Here is a 17,314-nt window from a genome sequence, read left to right as displayed (position 1 = left end):
AGGATGTCTAGATTTCAACCCCAAATTCCATTAACTGCCATTAACTCTATACTTTGCCTTAAAATTTGATCTCCCAAAGTGCAGTACCTCACATTAAGAACATAGAACATAGAGCAATACAGCACAGAACAGGCCCTTCGGCCCTCGATGTTGCGCCAACCTGTGAACTAATCTAAGCCCCTCTCCCTACACTATCCCATCATTATCCCCGTTTTCAAAACAGTTCTTCTGTTATTGCAACCCACAGCTTTTAAAGAGCCAAAACTAAACAGGTGATTCTTATATGAATTGCTTAGTTTTTAATACTCTCAGTCTGTTATATAACATACTGTCATTATTCTGTGCTTACTAAAGCCCTTTGTTTAAAACTACTCAATAGTGTACTATGTGGAGGCCTTTTCTATAGTACTATCATGGGTTTTTCCGCAATTGCTGACAGATGTTGTGTGTCTTCTTCCTCTGAAAGTGGTCAGTACTATTATTCATACCTTTTTACAGACTATCACTTCAGCATGTCTCAATCCTTTGCAGCCATTAAAATGAGGAGAAAATTTGCATTGATATAACAGTTCCCACAACCTCCAAATATCATATAATCCTCTACAACTAAGAGATTACTTTGCATTGTTAAGTGTTAATTGTCTATGCTTTTGTAACATAGGAAATGCAGGACTGCACTTACATGCAGCTAGATCCTAGAATCAGCAACGTGATAATGGGCAGGTTGTCTGTTTTGTGATGTTGCTTGGGGGATGGATATTGTGGAGGAATAGATGAATAGAGAGGTCAATTACACCTGACAGGGCAGTCGGGTCTTTAGTTTAATTCCTCAGTAGATTCAGCTGTGCAGCACTCCCTCATCACTGCACTGGGAGTGTCAGTATAGAGCATGTGCTCACTCTCAAGAACACAGAGTGAGCAATGTCTGGAAACACAATGTACCCACAGTATGACACAGAACAGCAGCAAAGTGTTGTTCATGTTTAACAGTATAATAAAATGTGAGGCTGGATGAACACAGCAGGCCCAGCAACATCTCAGGAGCACAAAAGCTGACGTTTCGGGCCTAGACCCTTCATCATGTTTAACAGGATTGTTTAACAGAGACAGCAATTACAAAATATCCTTTAATATTTGGACTTGACAAGCAAGGCAGGGTATAATTAACTGACATGTTGTTGTTTTGCAGGATTATACCATCACCATGTATTTCCAACAAGGTTGGAGGGATAAGCGTCTGTCATATACGGCTCTCCCACTCAATCTCACCCTGGACAATAGGGTGGCTCATCAGCTTTGGCTTCCAGACACTTACTTCCTGAACAACATTTGCCTGAATTAAACTCTTCCTGGCATTTCTCTGCCAATATTTGCAACTGATCTATATCCCACTTTATACTTTGACCAACTTCTACATTATCCACAAATCCACTGATCTTGGTGTCATCTGCTAACTTACTAACCCACCCATCTACATTTTCTTCCAAGTCATTTATATATATCACAAACAACAGAGTTCCCAGTATGAGATAACAAGGTGTAGAGCTAGAAAGTCAATGTTTCAGGCTGGGACCTTCTTCAGGACTAGGGCCCACACTGTTTCAGACTCTGACTCCAGCATCTGCTGTTCTTGCTATCTCCCAGTGATAATATCACTAGGTCATTGCCTCCCCTCTTGGGTTTTGGTCGGGGAACTGAGTGCAACAGTCAGGATGTCATGTTGCAGCTTTATAAAACATTGGTTTTCACCTTGAGTGCTACGTTTAATTCTAGTTGCCACTTTACAGGAAGATGTGGAAACATTGGAGAATGTGCAGAAGAGGTTTACCAAGATGTCGCCAGGGTTAGACTGTAGGAGCTATAATTAGAAGCTAGAAAACCCAAGTTTTTTACTGCAGCGGTGCAGGCTGAATGGGGGCTTGACACAAGTCTATAACATGATGGGAGGCCCAGGTAGGGATGACAGTGAGAATCTTTTTCCCAGAGTTGAAATGTCTAATACTAGATGGAATGCATTTAAGGTGAAGGCGGAATGTTCAAAGGAGACAGGAGGGTCACATTTTTTACACAGAGAGGGGTAGGAGTGTGGAATACGCTGCCAGGTGGTGGTAGAGGCAGATACATTAGAGCATTTTAGATAAGCACATGAATTTCGACTATAGAAAAGGTTGTTTCAACTATAGAAAAGGTTGATTCGACTATAGAAAAGGTTGAGAGTAGGGTGGTCTGAAATAAAGTTTCAGGGAAGCAAGATGGCACCGGCAAGCAAGAAGTTGGTTTGAAGCGTGTCTACTTCAATGCCAGGAGCATCCGGAATAAGGTGGGTGAACTTACAGCATGGGTTACTACCTGGGACTTCGATATTGTGGCCATTTCAGAGACATGGATAGAGCAGGGACAGGAATGGTTGTTGCAGGTTCCGGGATTTAGATGTTTCAGTAAGAACAGAGAAGATGGTAAAAGGGGTGGAGGTGTGGCATTGTTGGTCAAGGACAGGATTACAATTGCAGCACGAGGGGGCATAGTTTTAAATTGAGGGGTGAAAGATATAGGACAGATGTCAGAGGTAGTTTCTTTACTCAGAGAGTAGTAAGGGAATGGAACGCTTTGCCTGCAACAGTAGTAGATTCGCCAACTTTAGGTACATTTAAGTTGTCATTGGACAAACATATGGACGTACATGGAATAGTGTAGGTTAGATGGGCTTGAGATCAGTATGACAGGTCGGCACAACATCGAGGGCCGAAGGGCCTGTACTGTGCTGTAATGTTCTATAAAGGATGTTTGGGGACTCGTCAACTGAGGTAGTATGGGCTGAGATTAGAAACAGGAAAGGAGAGGTCACCCTGTTGGGAGTTTTCTATAGGCCTCCGAATAGTTCCAGATATGTAGAGGAAAGGATAGCAAAGATGATTCTCGATAGGAGTGAGAAAGACAAGGTAGTTGTCATGGGGGACTTCAACTTTCCAAATTTTGACTGGGAACACTATAGTTCGAGTACTATAGATGGGTCAGTTTTTGTCCAGAGTGTGCAGGAGGGCTTCCTGACACAGTATGTAGATAGGCCAACAAGGGGCGAAGCCACATTAGATTTGGTACTGGGTAATGAGCCCGGCCAGGTGTTAGATTTGGAAGTAGGTGAGCACTTTGGTGATAGCGATCACAATTCTGTTATGTTTACTTTAGTGATGGAAAGGGATAGGTGTGTACCACTGGGCAAGAGTTATAGCTGGGGGAAAGGCAATTACGATGAGATTAGGCAAGATTTAGGGAGCATAGAATGGGGAAGGAAACTGCAGGGGATGGGCACATTAGAAATGTGGAGCTTATTCAAGGAAAAGCTCCTGTGTGTCCTAGATAAGTATGTACCTGTCAGGCAGGGAGTAAGCTGTAGAGTGCGGGAGCCATGGTTTACGAAGGAGGTGGAATCTCTGGTCAAGAGGAAGAAGAAGGCTTATGTTAGGATGAGATGTGAAGGCTCAATTAGGGCACTTGAGGGCTACAAGGTAGCCAGGAAAGACCTAAAGAGAGAGCTCAGAAGAGCCAGGAGGAGACATGAGAAGTTGTTGGCGGATAGGATCAGGGTAAACCCTAAGGCTTTCTATAGGTATTTAAGGAATAAAAGAATGACGAAAATAAGATTAGGCCCAATCAAGGATAGTAGTGGTAAGTTGTGTGTGGAGTCAGAGGAGATAGGGGAAGTGCTAAATGAATATTTTTCAACAGTATTCACTCTAGAAAATGACAATGTTGTCGAGGAGAATACTGAGATACAGGCTACTAGACTAGGTGGGATTGAGGTTCACAAGGAAGAGGTATTAGAAATCCTTCAGTAGGTGAAGATAGATAAGTCCCCTGGGCCGGATGGGGTTTATCCTCGGATCCTCTGGGAAGCCAGGGAGGAGATTGCCGAGCCTTTGGCATTGATCTTTAACTCATCATTGTCTACAGGAATAGTGTCAGATGACTGGAGGATAGCAAATGTGGTTCCCCTGTTCAAGAAGGGGAGTAGAGACAATCCTGGTAATTATAGACCAGTGAGCCTTACCTCAGTTGTTGGTAAAGTGTTGGAAAAGGTTATAAGAGATAGGATTTATAATCATCTGGAAAAGAATAAATTGATTAGGGATAGTCAGCACGGTTTTGTGAAGGGAAGGTCGTGCCTCACAAACCTTATTAAGTTCTTTGAGAAGGTGACCGAACAGGTAGATGAGAGTAAACCGGTTGATGTGGTGTATATGGATTTCAGTAAGGCATTCGATAAGGTTCCCCACAATAGGCTATTGTACAAAATGCGGAGGAATGGAATTGTGGAAGATATTGTGGATTGTGTTATATATTGGCACAAATGATAATGCCAGAAATAGGATTGAGGATATAAAAAGTGATTTCAGGGAGTTAGGATGGAAGCTGCAAAGCAGGACGAACAGAGTAGTGTTCTCTGGTTTACTACCAGTGCCACGAGATAGCAAGGCGAGGAACAGGGAGCGGGTGCAGCTGAACACGTGGCTACGCAGCTGGTGTAGGAGGGACGGCTTCAGATACGTAGATAATTGGGATGCCTTCTGGGGAAGGTGGGACCTGTACAAGAAGGACGGGTTGCATCTGAACTGGAAGGGGACCAATGTCCTGGGTGGAAGGTTTGCTCGAGTAGTTCGAGAGGGTTTAAACTAGTATGGCAGGGGGGTGGGAACCTGAGCTGTGTAACGGAGGTGAGCGTTGATGCAGGTGAGGCAGTAGCAAGAGGTAGACCAGCTAGTGGGAAGGATTTTCCTGGGAAGGAACCAAGGGATCGGTTAAAGTGTGTTTGCTTTAATGCAAGGAGTATCAGGAATAAAAGTGATGAACTTAGAGCATGGATCAGTACCTGGTGCTATGATGTTGTGGCCATAACAGAGACATGGGTTTCTCATGGGCAGGAATGGTTGCTGGATGTTCCAGGGTTTAGAACATTTAAAAAGAATAGGGAGGGGGTAAAAGAGGAGGGGGTGCAGCACTACTAATCAGAGAGGGTATCACAGCTACAGAAGCTTCCTTTGTCGAGGAAGATCTGCCTACTGAGTCAGTGTGGGTGGAAATTAGGAACAGCAAGGGAGTAGTCACCTCGTTAGGGGTTTACTACAGGCCCCTCAATAGCAGCAGGGAGATTGAAGAAAGCATAGGTCGACAGATTTTGGAAAAGTGCGGACGTAGTAGGGTTGTTGTAATGGGTGACTTTAACTTTCCTAATATTGATTGGAACCTCCTTAGAGCAGAAGATTTGAATGGAGCTGTTTTTGTAAGGTGTGTTCAGGAGGGTTTCCTAACGCAGTACGTTGACAGGCCGACGAGGGGAGAGGCCATTCTAGACTTGGTGCTCGGAAACGAGCCGGAGCAGGTATCAGATCTTGTGGTGGGAGAACATTTTGGTGATAGTGACCATAACTGCCTCACATTCTACATAGCTATGGAGAAGGAGAGGATTAGGCAGAATGGGAGGATATTTAATTGGGGAAGAGGAAACTATGATGCGATTAGACACGAGTTAGGAAGCATGGACTGGGAGCAATTGTTCCATGGTAAGGGAACTATAGACATGTGGAGACTGTTTAAGGAACAGTTGTTGCGAGTGATGAGTAAATATGTCCCTCTGAGACAGGCAAGAAGGGGTAAGATGAACGAACCTTGGATGACGAGAGCGGTGGAGCTTCTTGTGAAAAGGAAGAAGGTAGCTTACATAAGGTGGAGGAAGCTAGGGTCAAGTTCAGCTAGAGAGGATTGCACGCAGGCGAGGAAAGAGCTCAAAAATGGTCTGAGGAGAGCCAGGAGGGGGCACGAGAAAGGCTTGGCAGAATGGATTAGGGAGAACACAAAGGCATTTTACACTTATGTGAGGAATAAGAGAATGGTCAAAGAAAGAGTAGGGCCGATCAGGAACAGCATAGGGAACTTGTGTGTATAGTCTGAGGAGGTAGGGGAAGCCCTAAATGATTTTTTTGCTTCTGTCTTTACGAAAGAAACGAACTTTGTAGTGAATGAAACCTTTGAAGAGCAGGTGTGCATGCTGGAATGGATAGAGATAGAGGAAGCTGATGTGCTGAAAATTTTGTCAAACATTAAGATTGACAAGTCGCCAGGCCCGGATCAGATTTGTCTTCGGCTGCTTTGGGAAGCGAGAAATGAAATTGCTTCGCCACTTGCGAAGATCTTTGCATCCTCGCTCTCCATTGGAGTCGTACCTGAGGACTGGAGAGAAGCAAATGTAATTCCTCTCTTCAAGAAAGGAAATAGGGAAATCCCTGGCAATTACAGACCAGTAAGTCTCACATCTGTCGTCTGTAAGGTGTTAGGAAGGATTCTGAGGGATAGGATTTATGACCATCTGGAAGAGCATGGCTTGATCAAATACAGTCAACACGGCTTTGTGAGGGGTAGGTCATGCCTCACAAACCTTATCGGGTTTTTTAAGGATGTGACTAGAAAAGTTGATGAGGGTCGAGCTGTGGATGTGGTGTATATGGACTTCAGTAAGGCATTTGATAAGGTTCCCCATGGTAGGCTCATTCAGAAGGTCAGGAGGAATGGGATACAGGGGAACTTAGCTGCTTGGATACAGAATTGGCTGGCCAACAGAAGACAGCGAGTGGTAGTAGAAGGAAAATATTCTGCCTGGAAGTCAGTGGTGAGTGGTGTTCCACAGGGCTCTGTCCTTGGGCCTCTACTGTTTGTAATTTTTATTAATGACTTGGATGAGGGGATTGAAGGATGGGTCAGCAAGTTTGCAGAAGACACAAAGGTCGGAGGTGTCGTTGACAGTGTAGAGGGCTGTTGTAGGCTGCAGCAGGACATTGACAGGATGCAGAGATGGGCTGAGAGGTGGCAGATGGAGTTCAACCTGGATAAATGCGAGGTGATGCATTTTGGAAGGTCGAATTTGAAAGCTGAGTACAGGATTAGGGATAGGATTCTTGGCAGTGTGGAGGAACAGAGGGATCTTGGTGTGCAGATACATAGATCCCTTAAAATGGCCACCCAAGTGGACAGGGTTGTTAAGAAAGCATATGGTGTTTTGGCTTTCATTAACAGGGGGATTGAGTTTAAGAGTCGTGAGATCTTGTTGCAGCTCTATAAAACTTTGGTTAGACCGCACTTGGAATACTGCGTCCAGTTCTGGTCGCCATATTATAGGAAAGATGTGGATGCTTTGGAGAGGGTTCAGAGGAGGTTTACCAGGATGCTGCCTGGACTGGAGGGCTTATCTTATGAAGAGAGGTTGACTGAGCTCGGTCTCTTTTCATTGGAGAAAAGGAGGAGGAGAGGCGACCTAATTGAGGTATACAAGATAATGAGAGGCATAGATAGAGTTGATAGCCAGAGACTATTTCCCAGGGCAGAAATAGCTAGCACGAGGGGTCATAGTTTTAAGCTGGTTGGTGGAAAGTATAGAGGGGATGTCAGAGGTGGGTTCTTTACACAGAGAGTCGTGAGAGCATGGAATGCGTTGCCAGCAGCAGTTGTGGAAGCAAGGTCATTGGGGTCATTTAAGAGACTGCTGGACATGTATATGGTCACAGAAATTTGAGGGTGCATACATGAGGATCAATGGTCGGCACAACATTGTGGGCTGAAGGGCCTGTTCTGTGCTGTACTGTTCTATGTTCTATGTTCTATATAGCAGTTTGGATCGGAAATTGGCTTGCTGAAAGAAGACAGAGGGTGGTAGTTGATGGGAAATGTTTGTCCTGGACAGCAGTTACTAGTGGTGTACCGCAAGGGTCGGTGTTGGGTCCACTGCTGTTTGTCATTTTTATCAATGACCTGGATGAGGGCGTAGAAGGATGGGTTAGTTAATCTGCAGACGACACTAAGGTCGGTAGAGTTGCTGATAGTGACGAAGGATGCTGTAGGTTGCAGAGAGACATAGATAAGCTACAGAGCTGGGCTGAGGGGTGGCAAATGGAGTTTAATGCAGACAAGTGTGAGGTGATGCACTTTGGTAGGAGTAACCGGAATGCAAAGTACTGGGCTAATGGTAAGATTCTTAGTAGTGTAGATGAGCAGAGAGATCTTGGTGTCCATGTACACAGATCCTTGAAAGTTGCCACCCAGGTTGACAGGGCTGTTAAGAAGGCATACAGTGTTTTAGCTTTTATTAATAGAGGGATCGAGTTCCGGAACCAAGAGGTTATGGTGAAGATGTACAAAACTCTGGTGCGGCTGCACTTGGAGTATTGTGTACAGTTCTGGTCACCGCATTATAAGAAGGATGTGGAAGCTTTGGAAAGGGTGCAGAGGAGATTTACCAGGGAAGGTCTTACGAAGAAAGGCTGAGGGACTTGAGGCTGTTTTCATTAGAGAGAAGGTTGAGAGGTGACTTAATTGAAACATATAAAATAATCAGAGGGTTAGATAGGGTGGATAGGGAGAGCCTTTTTCCTCGGATGGTGACGGCGAGCACGAGGGGGCATAGCTTTAAATTGAGGGGTGAAAGATATAGGACAGATGTCAAAGGTAGTTTCTTTACTCAGAGTGTAGTAAGGGAATGGAACGCTTTGCCTGCAACGGTAGTAGATTTGCCAACTTTAGGTACATTTAAGTCGTCATTGGATAAGCATATGGACGTACATGGAATAGTGTAGGTTAGATGGGCTTGAGATCGGTATGACAGGTCGGCACAACATCGAGGGCTGAACGGCCTGTATTGTGCTGTTATGTTCTATGTTCTAATTTGCAAGGTATGGAGGGACATGGGCCAAAGGCAGAGTGAAGGGATTACTTTGGCATCATTTTCAGCACAACATTATGGGCCAAAGAGCCCCATCCTGAGCTGCACTGTGTCTGTGTTCTATGAACTGATAGGTTATGTTGTGGGCAAAAAAATTAGGGAAAAAGTATAATGTGGAAAAACGCAAAGTTGTTCATTTTGGAAGTGAGACCCAAAGAACAGAATATTATTTAAAAGGAGAAAAACTCCAGAAAGATGCAACACAAAGGGGGTACCTGTGAATGAAGCACAGAAAGCTAGCAGACAGGGGCAGCAGGTAATAGAACATAGAACATAGAACAATACAGCACAGAACAGGCCCTTCGGCCCTTGATGTTGCGCCGACCTGTGCACTAATATAAGCCCCTCCCCCTACACTATCCCATCATCATCCATATGCTTATCCAAGGACTGTTTAAATGCCCCTAATGTGGCTGAGTTAACTACATTGGCAGGCAGGGCATTCCACGTCCTTACCACTCACTGAGTAAAGAACCTGCCTCTGACATCTGTCTTAAATCTATCACCCCTCAATTTGTAGCTATGCCCCCTCGTACAAGCTGAAGTTTAATGGAATGTTGAGCTTTATTTCAAGGGGGTTGGACTATGAGAGGAGGGAAGTCTTATTGCAACTGTACAAGTTGCTGGTGAGACCACGTCTGGAGTACTGCGAGCAGTTTTAGCCCCATTATTTAAGAAAGTATATTGTTTCATTAGAGGCAGTTCAGAGAAGGTTTACTAGGATGATCTCTGGCATAGAGGAACTGTAGAATGAGCAAAGACTCTACGCATCAGGGTTTAAAAGAATGAGAAACATAAGATTCTTCAAGTCTTGATAGGGTAGATGCTGAGACAATGTTTCTGCTCATGGGACAGTCTAGGGCCAGAGGACACTGTCACAGAATAAGGGGCCAATTTAAGACTGAGATGAAGAAGAATTTCTTCTCTCAGAGGGTTGTGAGTCTTTGGAACTCCTTGCCACAGAGACCTGAAGGGGACAGAGTCCTTGTAAATATTTAAGACTGAGATAGATTGATTCTTGATCAATCGGGGAAACAAGGTTATAGGGAACAGACAGGAAACTGGACGCTAGTTATGTCAGGTCAGCCATGATCCTATTGGATGCCAGAGCAGGCTCGAGGGGCTGAATGGCCTACTCCCATTCCTATTTCTTGTGGTCTTATGGTGATGAGGCAAGAAGCAGATGATATGCCTAGAGTTGATGTACCACTGACTGCAAGGTGAGCAAGAGAAAAACTGAAACAAGCAATGAAAAAGAAACAAAATGAGTCAGAGATTAAGCTGAGATCATTGATCTCCATATCCGTAATATCCAAAGCTAGGCCTGATGAGCCAGAACAATGAATTATGCCCCAGAAGGGCTGTTCCCCATCATCATGATGTGCTGTGTCTCACTCAACCAAGCACAAATGTCTTCAGAAAGGGAGAGAAGCAGGCAAGAGGGCCCTCTAATTATTCACACATGTAATCCAGGCTATGCTAACGGTCACAAAGAAACCAGGTTAACATCCTCCACAGCCTGCAACCCCAGAGGAGACAGCCACACTGAGCCCTGCCGCATCTTCACCATCCCCCCAGACCTCCCCCTGACTGAGGATGAACGGTCAGTCCTCAGTACGGGGCTCACCTTTGTCCCCCTACAACCACACATCAACGAATACCAGTCACGTTTGGACATAGAGCAGTTTTTCCGCAGCCTCCACCTCATCGCGTACTTCTCTAACCGTGAGCCCAACCCTCCCTCTACTGGCCCCTTCACTCGCCTCCAACACAAGCCCTCCTCCTGGAGACAACCCCCAGGCCTCCTACCCTCTCTCGACCTCTTCATATCCAACTGCTGTCGAGGCATTAACTGCCTCATACTCTCCACCCCTCTCACCCACTCCAACCTCTCCCCCGGAGAACTTGTAGCCCTCCGCTCCCTCTGCCCCAACCTCAACGTCACCATCAAACCCGCAGACAAGGGAGGCACAGTTGTAATATGGCGCACTGACCTCTACATCGCCGAGGCCAGACGCCAGCTCTCTGACACCTCCTCCTAACGCCCCCTGGATCATGAGCCTACTCCCAAGCACCAAACCATCATCTCCCAAACCATGCACAACCTCATCACCTCAGGGGACCTCCCACCCACAGCCTCCAACCTCATTGTTCCCCAAACCCGCACCGCCCGCTTCTATCTCCTTCCCAAAATCCACAAACCCGCCTGCCCTGGTCGACCCATTGTCTCCACCTGCTCCTGCCCCACCGAACTCATCTCCAACTATCTGGGCTCCATTTTCTCCCCCTTGGTCCAGGAACTCCCCACCTACATCCATGTCACCACCCACGCAGCCACCTCCTCCAGAACTTCCAATTCCCTGGCCCCCAACACCTCATTTCACCATGGACATCCAGTCCCTATACACCTGCATTCCCCATGCAGATGGCCTTAAGGCCCTCTGCTTCTTCCTGTCCCGCAGACCCAACCAGTCCCCTCCACCGACACCCTCATCCGCCTAGCCGAGCTCATCCTCACCCTTAACAACTTCTCTTGCGATTCCTCCCACTTCCTACCGACAAAAGGGGTGGCCATGGGCACCCGCATGGGCCCAAGCTATGCCTGCCTCTTTGTAGGTTATGTAGAACAATCCCTCTTACGCACCTACACTGGACCTAAACCCCACCTCTTCCTCCGTTACATTGAAGACTGTATCAGCGTCGCCTCGTGCTCCCAAGAGGAGTTCGAACAGTTCATCCATTTCACCAACACCTTCCACCCCAACCTTAAGTTCACCTGGACCATCTCCAACACATCCCTCACCTTCCTAGGCCTCTCTGTCTCCATCTCAGGCAACCACCTACAAACCGATGTCCATTTCAAGCCCACCGACTCCCACAGCTACCTAGGATACACCTCCTCCCACACATCTTCCTGCAAAAATTCAATCCCCATACCCAATTCCTTCGCCTCCACCGCATCTGCTCCCAGGATGAGGCATTCCACTCCCGTCCATCCCAGATGTCCTCGTTCTTCAAGGACCACAATATCCCCCCCGCAGTGGTCAAGGATGCCCTTGACCGTGTCTCACGCATTACCCGCAACTCATCCCTCACACCCTGCAATAACCGCCAAAAGAGAATCCCCCTCATCCTCACGTACCACTCCACCAATTTCCGGATACAACACATCATCCTCCGACACTTCCACCATCTACAATCCGACCCCACCACTCAAGACATTTTTCCATCCCCACCCTTGTCTGCCTTCCGGAGAGACCACTCTCTCCACGACTCCCTTGTCCACTCCACACTGCCCTCCAACCCCACCACACCCGGCACCTTCCCCTGCAACTGCAGGAAGTGCTACACCTGCCCCCACACCTCGTCCCTCACTCCCATCCCAGGCCCCAAGATGACTTTCCATATTAAGCAGATGTTCACCTGCACATCTGCCAATGTGGTATACTGTATCCACTGTACCCGGTGTGGCTTCCTCTACATTGGGGAAACCAAGCGGAGGCTTGGGGACTGCTTTGCAGAACACCTCCGCTCAGTTCGCAACAAACAATTGCACCTCTCAGTCGCGAACCATTTCAACTCCCCCTCCCATTCCTCAGACGACATGTCCATCCTGGGCCTCCTGCAGTGCCACAATGATGCCACCCGAAGGTTGCAGGAACAGCAACTCATATTCCACTTGGGAACCCTGCAGCCCAATGGTATCAATGTGGATTTCACCAGCTTCAAAATCTCCCCTTCCCCCACCGCATCCCAAAACCAGCCCAGTTCGTCCCCTCCCCCCACTGCACCACACAACCAGCCCAGCTCTTCCCCTCCACCCACTGCATCCCAAAACCAGCCCTGCTCATCCCCACTTGCCTAACCTGTTCTTCCTCTCACCTATCCCCTCCTCCCAACTCAAGCCGCACCTCCATTTCCTACCTACTAACCTCATCCCGCCCCCTTGACCTGTCCGTCCTCCCCGGACTGACCTATCCCCTCCCGACCTCCCCACCTATACTCTCCTCTCCACCTGTCTTCTCCTCTATCCATGTTCGATCCGCCTCCCCCTCTCTCCCTATTCATTTCAGAATCCTCTCCCCATCCCCCTTTTCTGATGAAGGGTCGAGGCCCGAAACGTCAGCTTTTGTGCTCCTGAGATGCTGCTTGGCCTGCTGTGTTCATCCAGCTTCACACTTTGTTATGCTGAAAACCATGTGATCACACCATAAAGCTCATCCAGAAATAACAACCTCTAACACATACAATGAGAGTTCAAAACGGGGATCTGCCATAAGGGTGACATAGGGAGAAATTTCGCTCTCAGAGGATCATTAAGTCTTTCGACAGAGCAGAGGAGGTTAGGGCATTTAATGTATTCAAGGCCAAGTAATAATACTGCACTATTGATCTACAGGACCAACTAATAATCTGGGAGAAAACAAAACAGAAGTTTCCACAATCCTCCAGATTGTAGGGTGCCCAGATGGAAGATATGGTGTTGTTCCTCAAATTTGCGTTCCAAGTCGCTGTGAGACTGGAGGAGGCTGAGGATGGACAGGTCGGATGGGGAGTGGAGTGTGGGGGGAGAGTTGAAGTGGGTGGGGTTCAGGAGGTCAGGCTGGTGGTTACAGGCCAGCTGAAGATGCTCGGCAAAACAGTCACCTAGTCAATGTTTGGTCTCAGCAATGTAAAGAAGACCGCATTGGGAGCACTGGATGCAATATGATTGGAGGAGATGCAGATGAAGCTCTGTCTCACTTGGAAGGACTGCCACCTTCCAGCCACCAACCAAATTCATCCCTACCATCAACCAACCAGGTTTCCACCTATCACCACCGTTCCACTACCCCCTCAGCCCCCTCTCTTTATCTGCATCGCCCCCAATCCTAAATCCAGGACTGAAGAAGGGCAGTACCTGAAACATTGACTTCTCCTTTATTCTAGATGCTGCCTGGCTTGCTGTGGTTTTCCAGCCTCCTGTTTGTCTACCTTGGATTCCAGGATCGGCAATTTTTTCTTTTGTCCCTAACTGAATACATACTTTGGCTCTGTCCTCACAAGAGGATCCCAGAATTTTTGGAGGATACAAGATTTAGTGACAGGGAAGAATTCAGGGAGATCAATATTAGCAGAGAAATGATGCTGGTAAAATTGATGAGACTGAAGGTTGATAGATCCTCAGGGCCTGCTAATCTACATCCCAGATTCTTAAGGGAACGGCTCGGGAAATAGTGGATACATTGGTGGTCATCTTCCACGATTCTGTTGAGTCTGGAACAGTCCCTGTAGATTGGAGGGTAGCTGATGTCACTCCAACATTCAGATAGGGAGGTAGAGAGAAAACAGGGAATTATAAGTCAGTAAGCTGGTAGTAGGGAAAGGTCTCAAATCCGTTATCAAGGACTTTATAGCAGAGCATTTAGAAAGCAGTGGCACGATCACACAGAGTCAGTACGGATTTATGAAGGGAAATCATGCTTGACAAATCTGTTGGAATTCAATGAAGATATAACGAGTTGAATTGACGAGGTGGAGCCAGTCAATATGGTATATTTGTACTTTCAGAAAGTGTTCGACAAAGTCCCGCAGAAGAGATTATTTGCAAGATTAAAGCGCATGGGATTTGGGCATGTGTTTTGAGCGGGATAGAAAACTGGTTGGCAGAGGGAAAATAAAGAATAGGAATTAATGTTTGTTTTCAAATTGACAGGGAGTAACTAGTGGGTACCACAGGGATTGGTGCTGCGGACCCAGCTATTCACAATAAATATTATTGATTTGGATGAGGGAACAACACGTAACATCTCAAAGTTTGCAGATGATACCAAGCTGGGTGGGAGGGTGAACTGAGTCAAGGATGCAGACAGCCTTCAGCATGATCTCGACAGGTTGGGTGAGTGGGCAGATCAATGGCAGATGCAGTATAATTTGGATAAATGAGAGGTTATTCACAGTGTTGTGCAGAATTTTGGCCATCCTGTTGTAGTAAAGACATAGTTAAACTGGAATATGTGCAAAGAAGACTTTTTTTTGTCTATTCATTTGTAGGATGTGGGCATCGCTGGCTGGCCAGCATTTCTTGCCCACCTCTCGTTGCTGTTGAGGAAGTGGTAGTGAGCTGCCTTCTAGAACTGCTGTAGCCCTCCTGCTGTGGGTTGACCCACAATGCCCTTAGGGAGGGAATTCCAGGGTTGTGGCCCAGTGACAGTGAAGTAACAGCAATATATTTCCAAGTCAGGACGGTGAGTGGCTCAGAAGGGATTTTGGGGGTGGTTGAGTTCCCATATGTCTGATGCCCTTATCCTTCTAGATGGAAGTGGTTGTGGGTTTGGAAGGTGCTGTCTCAGGGTCTTTGGTGAATTTCTGCAGTACATCTAATAGAAAGTGCACACTGCTGCTACTGAGCGTCGGTGGTGGAGGGACTGGATACTTGTGGAATATTTACAAGGCTGTTGCCAGGAAGAGGTTGACCAGGACAGTTCTTTATTCCTTGGAAAGTAGGAAAATGAGGGGCGACCTTACTGAGGTGTTTAAAATCAGGAGGGGCATAGATAGGATGAATGTGTATTGTCTTTTTCCCAGGGATGGGGAATTGAAAACTTGTGGGCACCATGGTCAGCATCAACCAGTTTGGGTCAAAGGGCCTGTTTCCATACTGTATTATTCTGTGACTCCTTGATTTTAGTTGTGCCACATTTGAAGTACTATGTGCAGGTCTGGTCACAACACTATAGGACGGCAGCTTCAGAAACAGTGCAAAGAAGTTTACCAGAACTTTGCCTTCATTGGAGTATATTAGCTATAATGAGAGATTTGACAAACTTGGATTGTTTTGGCTAGAGCGTTGGAGGCTCAGTGGTAACCTAATAGAAGTATAAACAATTACGAGCAGAATGGATAGGGTGGAGAGTTGGAGGTTTTTTTTCCCTAGGGTGGAAACCTGAAATGCTAGGGAGCACAGGTTTAAGGTGACAGAGGGAAAGTTTAAAGGAGATGAGCAAGGAAAGTGTTTCACAAAGAGTGATAGGTGCCTGGAACACTCTGCCAGGGAATGTGGTAGGAGGAGATAGTCTATACCCCTGTATTCCCTAACTGTTCATCTGTCTGTTAAATGCCTCTAAATATTGCTATGCTATGTACTGGCAGATGGAAATAGCTTAGACTGGCACCGTGAGCAGCACAAACATGGTGGACCAAAGGGTCTGTTCCTATGCTGTACTGTTCTGGGGGATAATAGTGGAGTAACTTTGTTAACAAAGGAATGTATCAAAGGAATATGATGGGGAGTAGTGAAATAGGTGTAACAGATTGTGATATAGAGTCATAGAATCCCTAGTGTGGAAGCAGGCCATTTAGCCCATCAAGCTCATGATGACTCTCCAAATGACCCACCCAGACCCACCCTACCCTATCACTGTAACCCTGCATTTCCAATGGCACGCTTCGCTAGCCTGCACTTCCCTGGGCACGACGGGCAATTTAGCATGGCCAATCTACCTAATCTGCTCCTCTTTGGGACTGTGGGAGGAAACCGGTGCACCTGGAGGAATCCTGCACAGACACGGGGAGAATGTGCCAACTCCACACAGACAGTTGCCTGAGGGAGGAGTTAAGCCTAAGTTCCTGGTGCTGTGAGGCAGCAGGGCTAACAACTGAGCCATCGTGCCACCCTGACATGAAATATGTTTGAGTGGAAATAGGGGCTAGCAAAATACAGGTGGGCCTAGTCAAAGGTCTCTGAAGCACTGCCTCACTGAAGGACCAAATATAAACCAGAAAATAATAGAAGTGTTTTCAGAAGGCACTACAGTTGTCAAGTGTTTTAATCGACATTGAGACTGGACAAATCAGATGGGCAAGGGTAAATTAGGACGGCAATTTGTAGTTTGCGTCAGGAATTGTTTCATAGAGCAGTACATTGCAGAACCTACCTGGTAACAAACTATTTTATATCTAACAATGTTTATTAAGGTAGTACTAATCAGAGATCACTTCATTAAGTAAAAACCAAAAGAACTGTGGATGCTGTAAATCAGGAAGAAAAACCAAGTTGCGGGAAAAGCTCAGCAGGTCTGACAGCATCTGTTGAGGAAAAAACACAGTTAGCGTTTCGGGTCCGGTGACCCTTTCTCAGAACTGTTCTAATTTTAGTTGTGCCACATTTGAAGTACTATGTGCAGGTCTGGTCACAACACTATAGGACGGAGGCATTCCTCAGAACTACCATTAAAAGGTAACTGGATGGATATATGAGTATGAATATGAATATGGGTGTATGAATAGGAAGGGTTTAAAGGGATATGGGCCAAATGCTGGCAGATGGGACTAGATTTGTATAAGATATGTAGTTGGTGTGGATGAGTTGGACCCTGAAATTCCTCCCTAACAGCACTGTTTTTCTACCTACAGCCCATGGGCCACAGTGGTTCAAGAAGGCAGCTCACTCCAGCTTCTCAAAAGCACCTAGAGATTGGCAATAAATGCTGGTGCTGGTAGCAATGCTCACGTCCTGTGCAAGAATGAAAAAACATAATTTGCAATGGCTCTGAGCCACTTCTACTGACC

At 46.5% G+C, this 17,314-nt stretch overlaps 1 protein-coding gene across 1 annotated transcript in view; it reads right to left on the bottom strand.

Moving 5' to 3' along the window:
• LOC125456083 (disintegrin and metalloproteinase domain-containing protein 12-like) overlaps nt 1-17,314 on the bottom strand; it is a 223,160-nt gene that overhangs the window by 155,822 nt on the left and 50,024 nt on the right. The gene's annotated exons all lie outside the window — the stretch shown is intronic.

Source organism: Stegostoma tigrinum, chromosome 1, assembly GCF_030684315.1.
Source record: "Stegostoma tigrinum isolate sSteTig4 chromosome 1, sSteTig4.hap1, whole genome shotgun sequence".
NCBI classification, from domain to species: Eukaryota; Metazoa; Chordata; class Chondrichthyes; order Orectolobiformes; family Stegostomatidae; genus Stegostoma; species Stegostoma tigrinum.
This window is presented reverse-complemented; position numbering and strand designations above follow the sequence as displayed.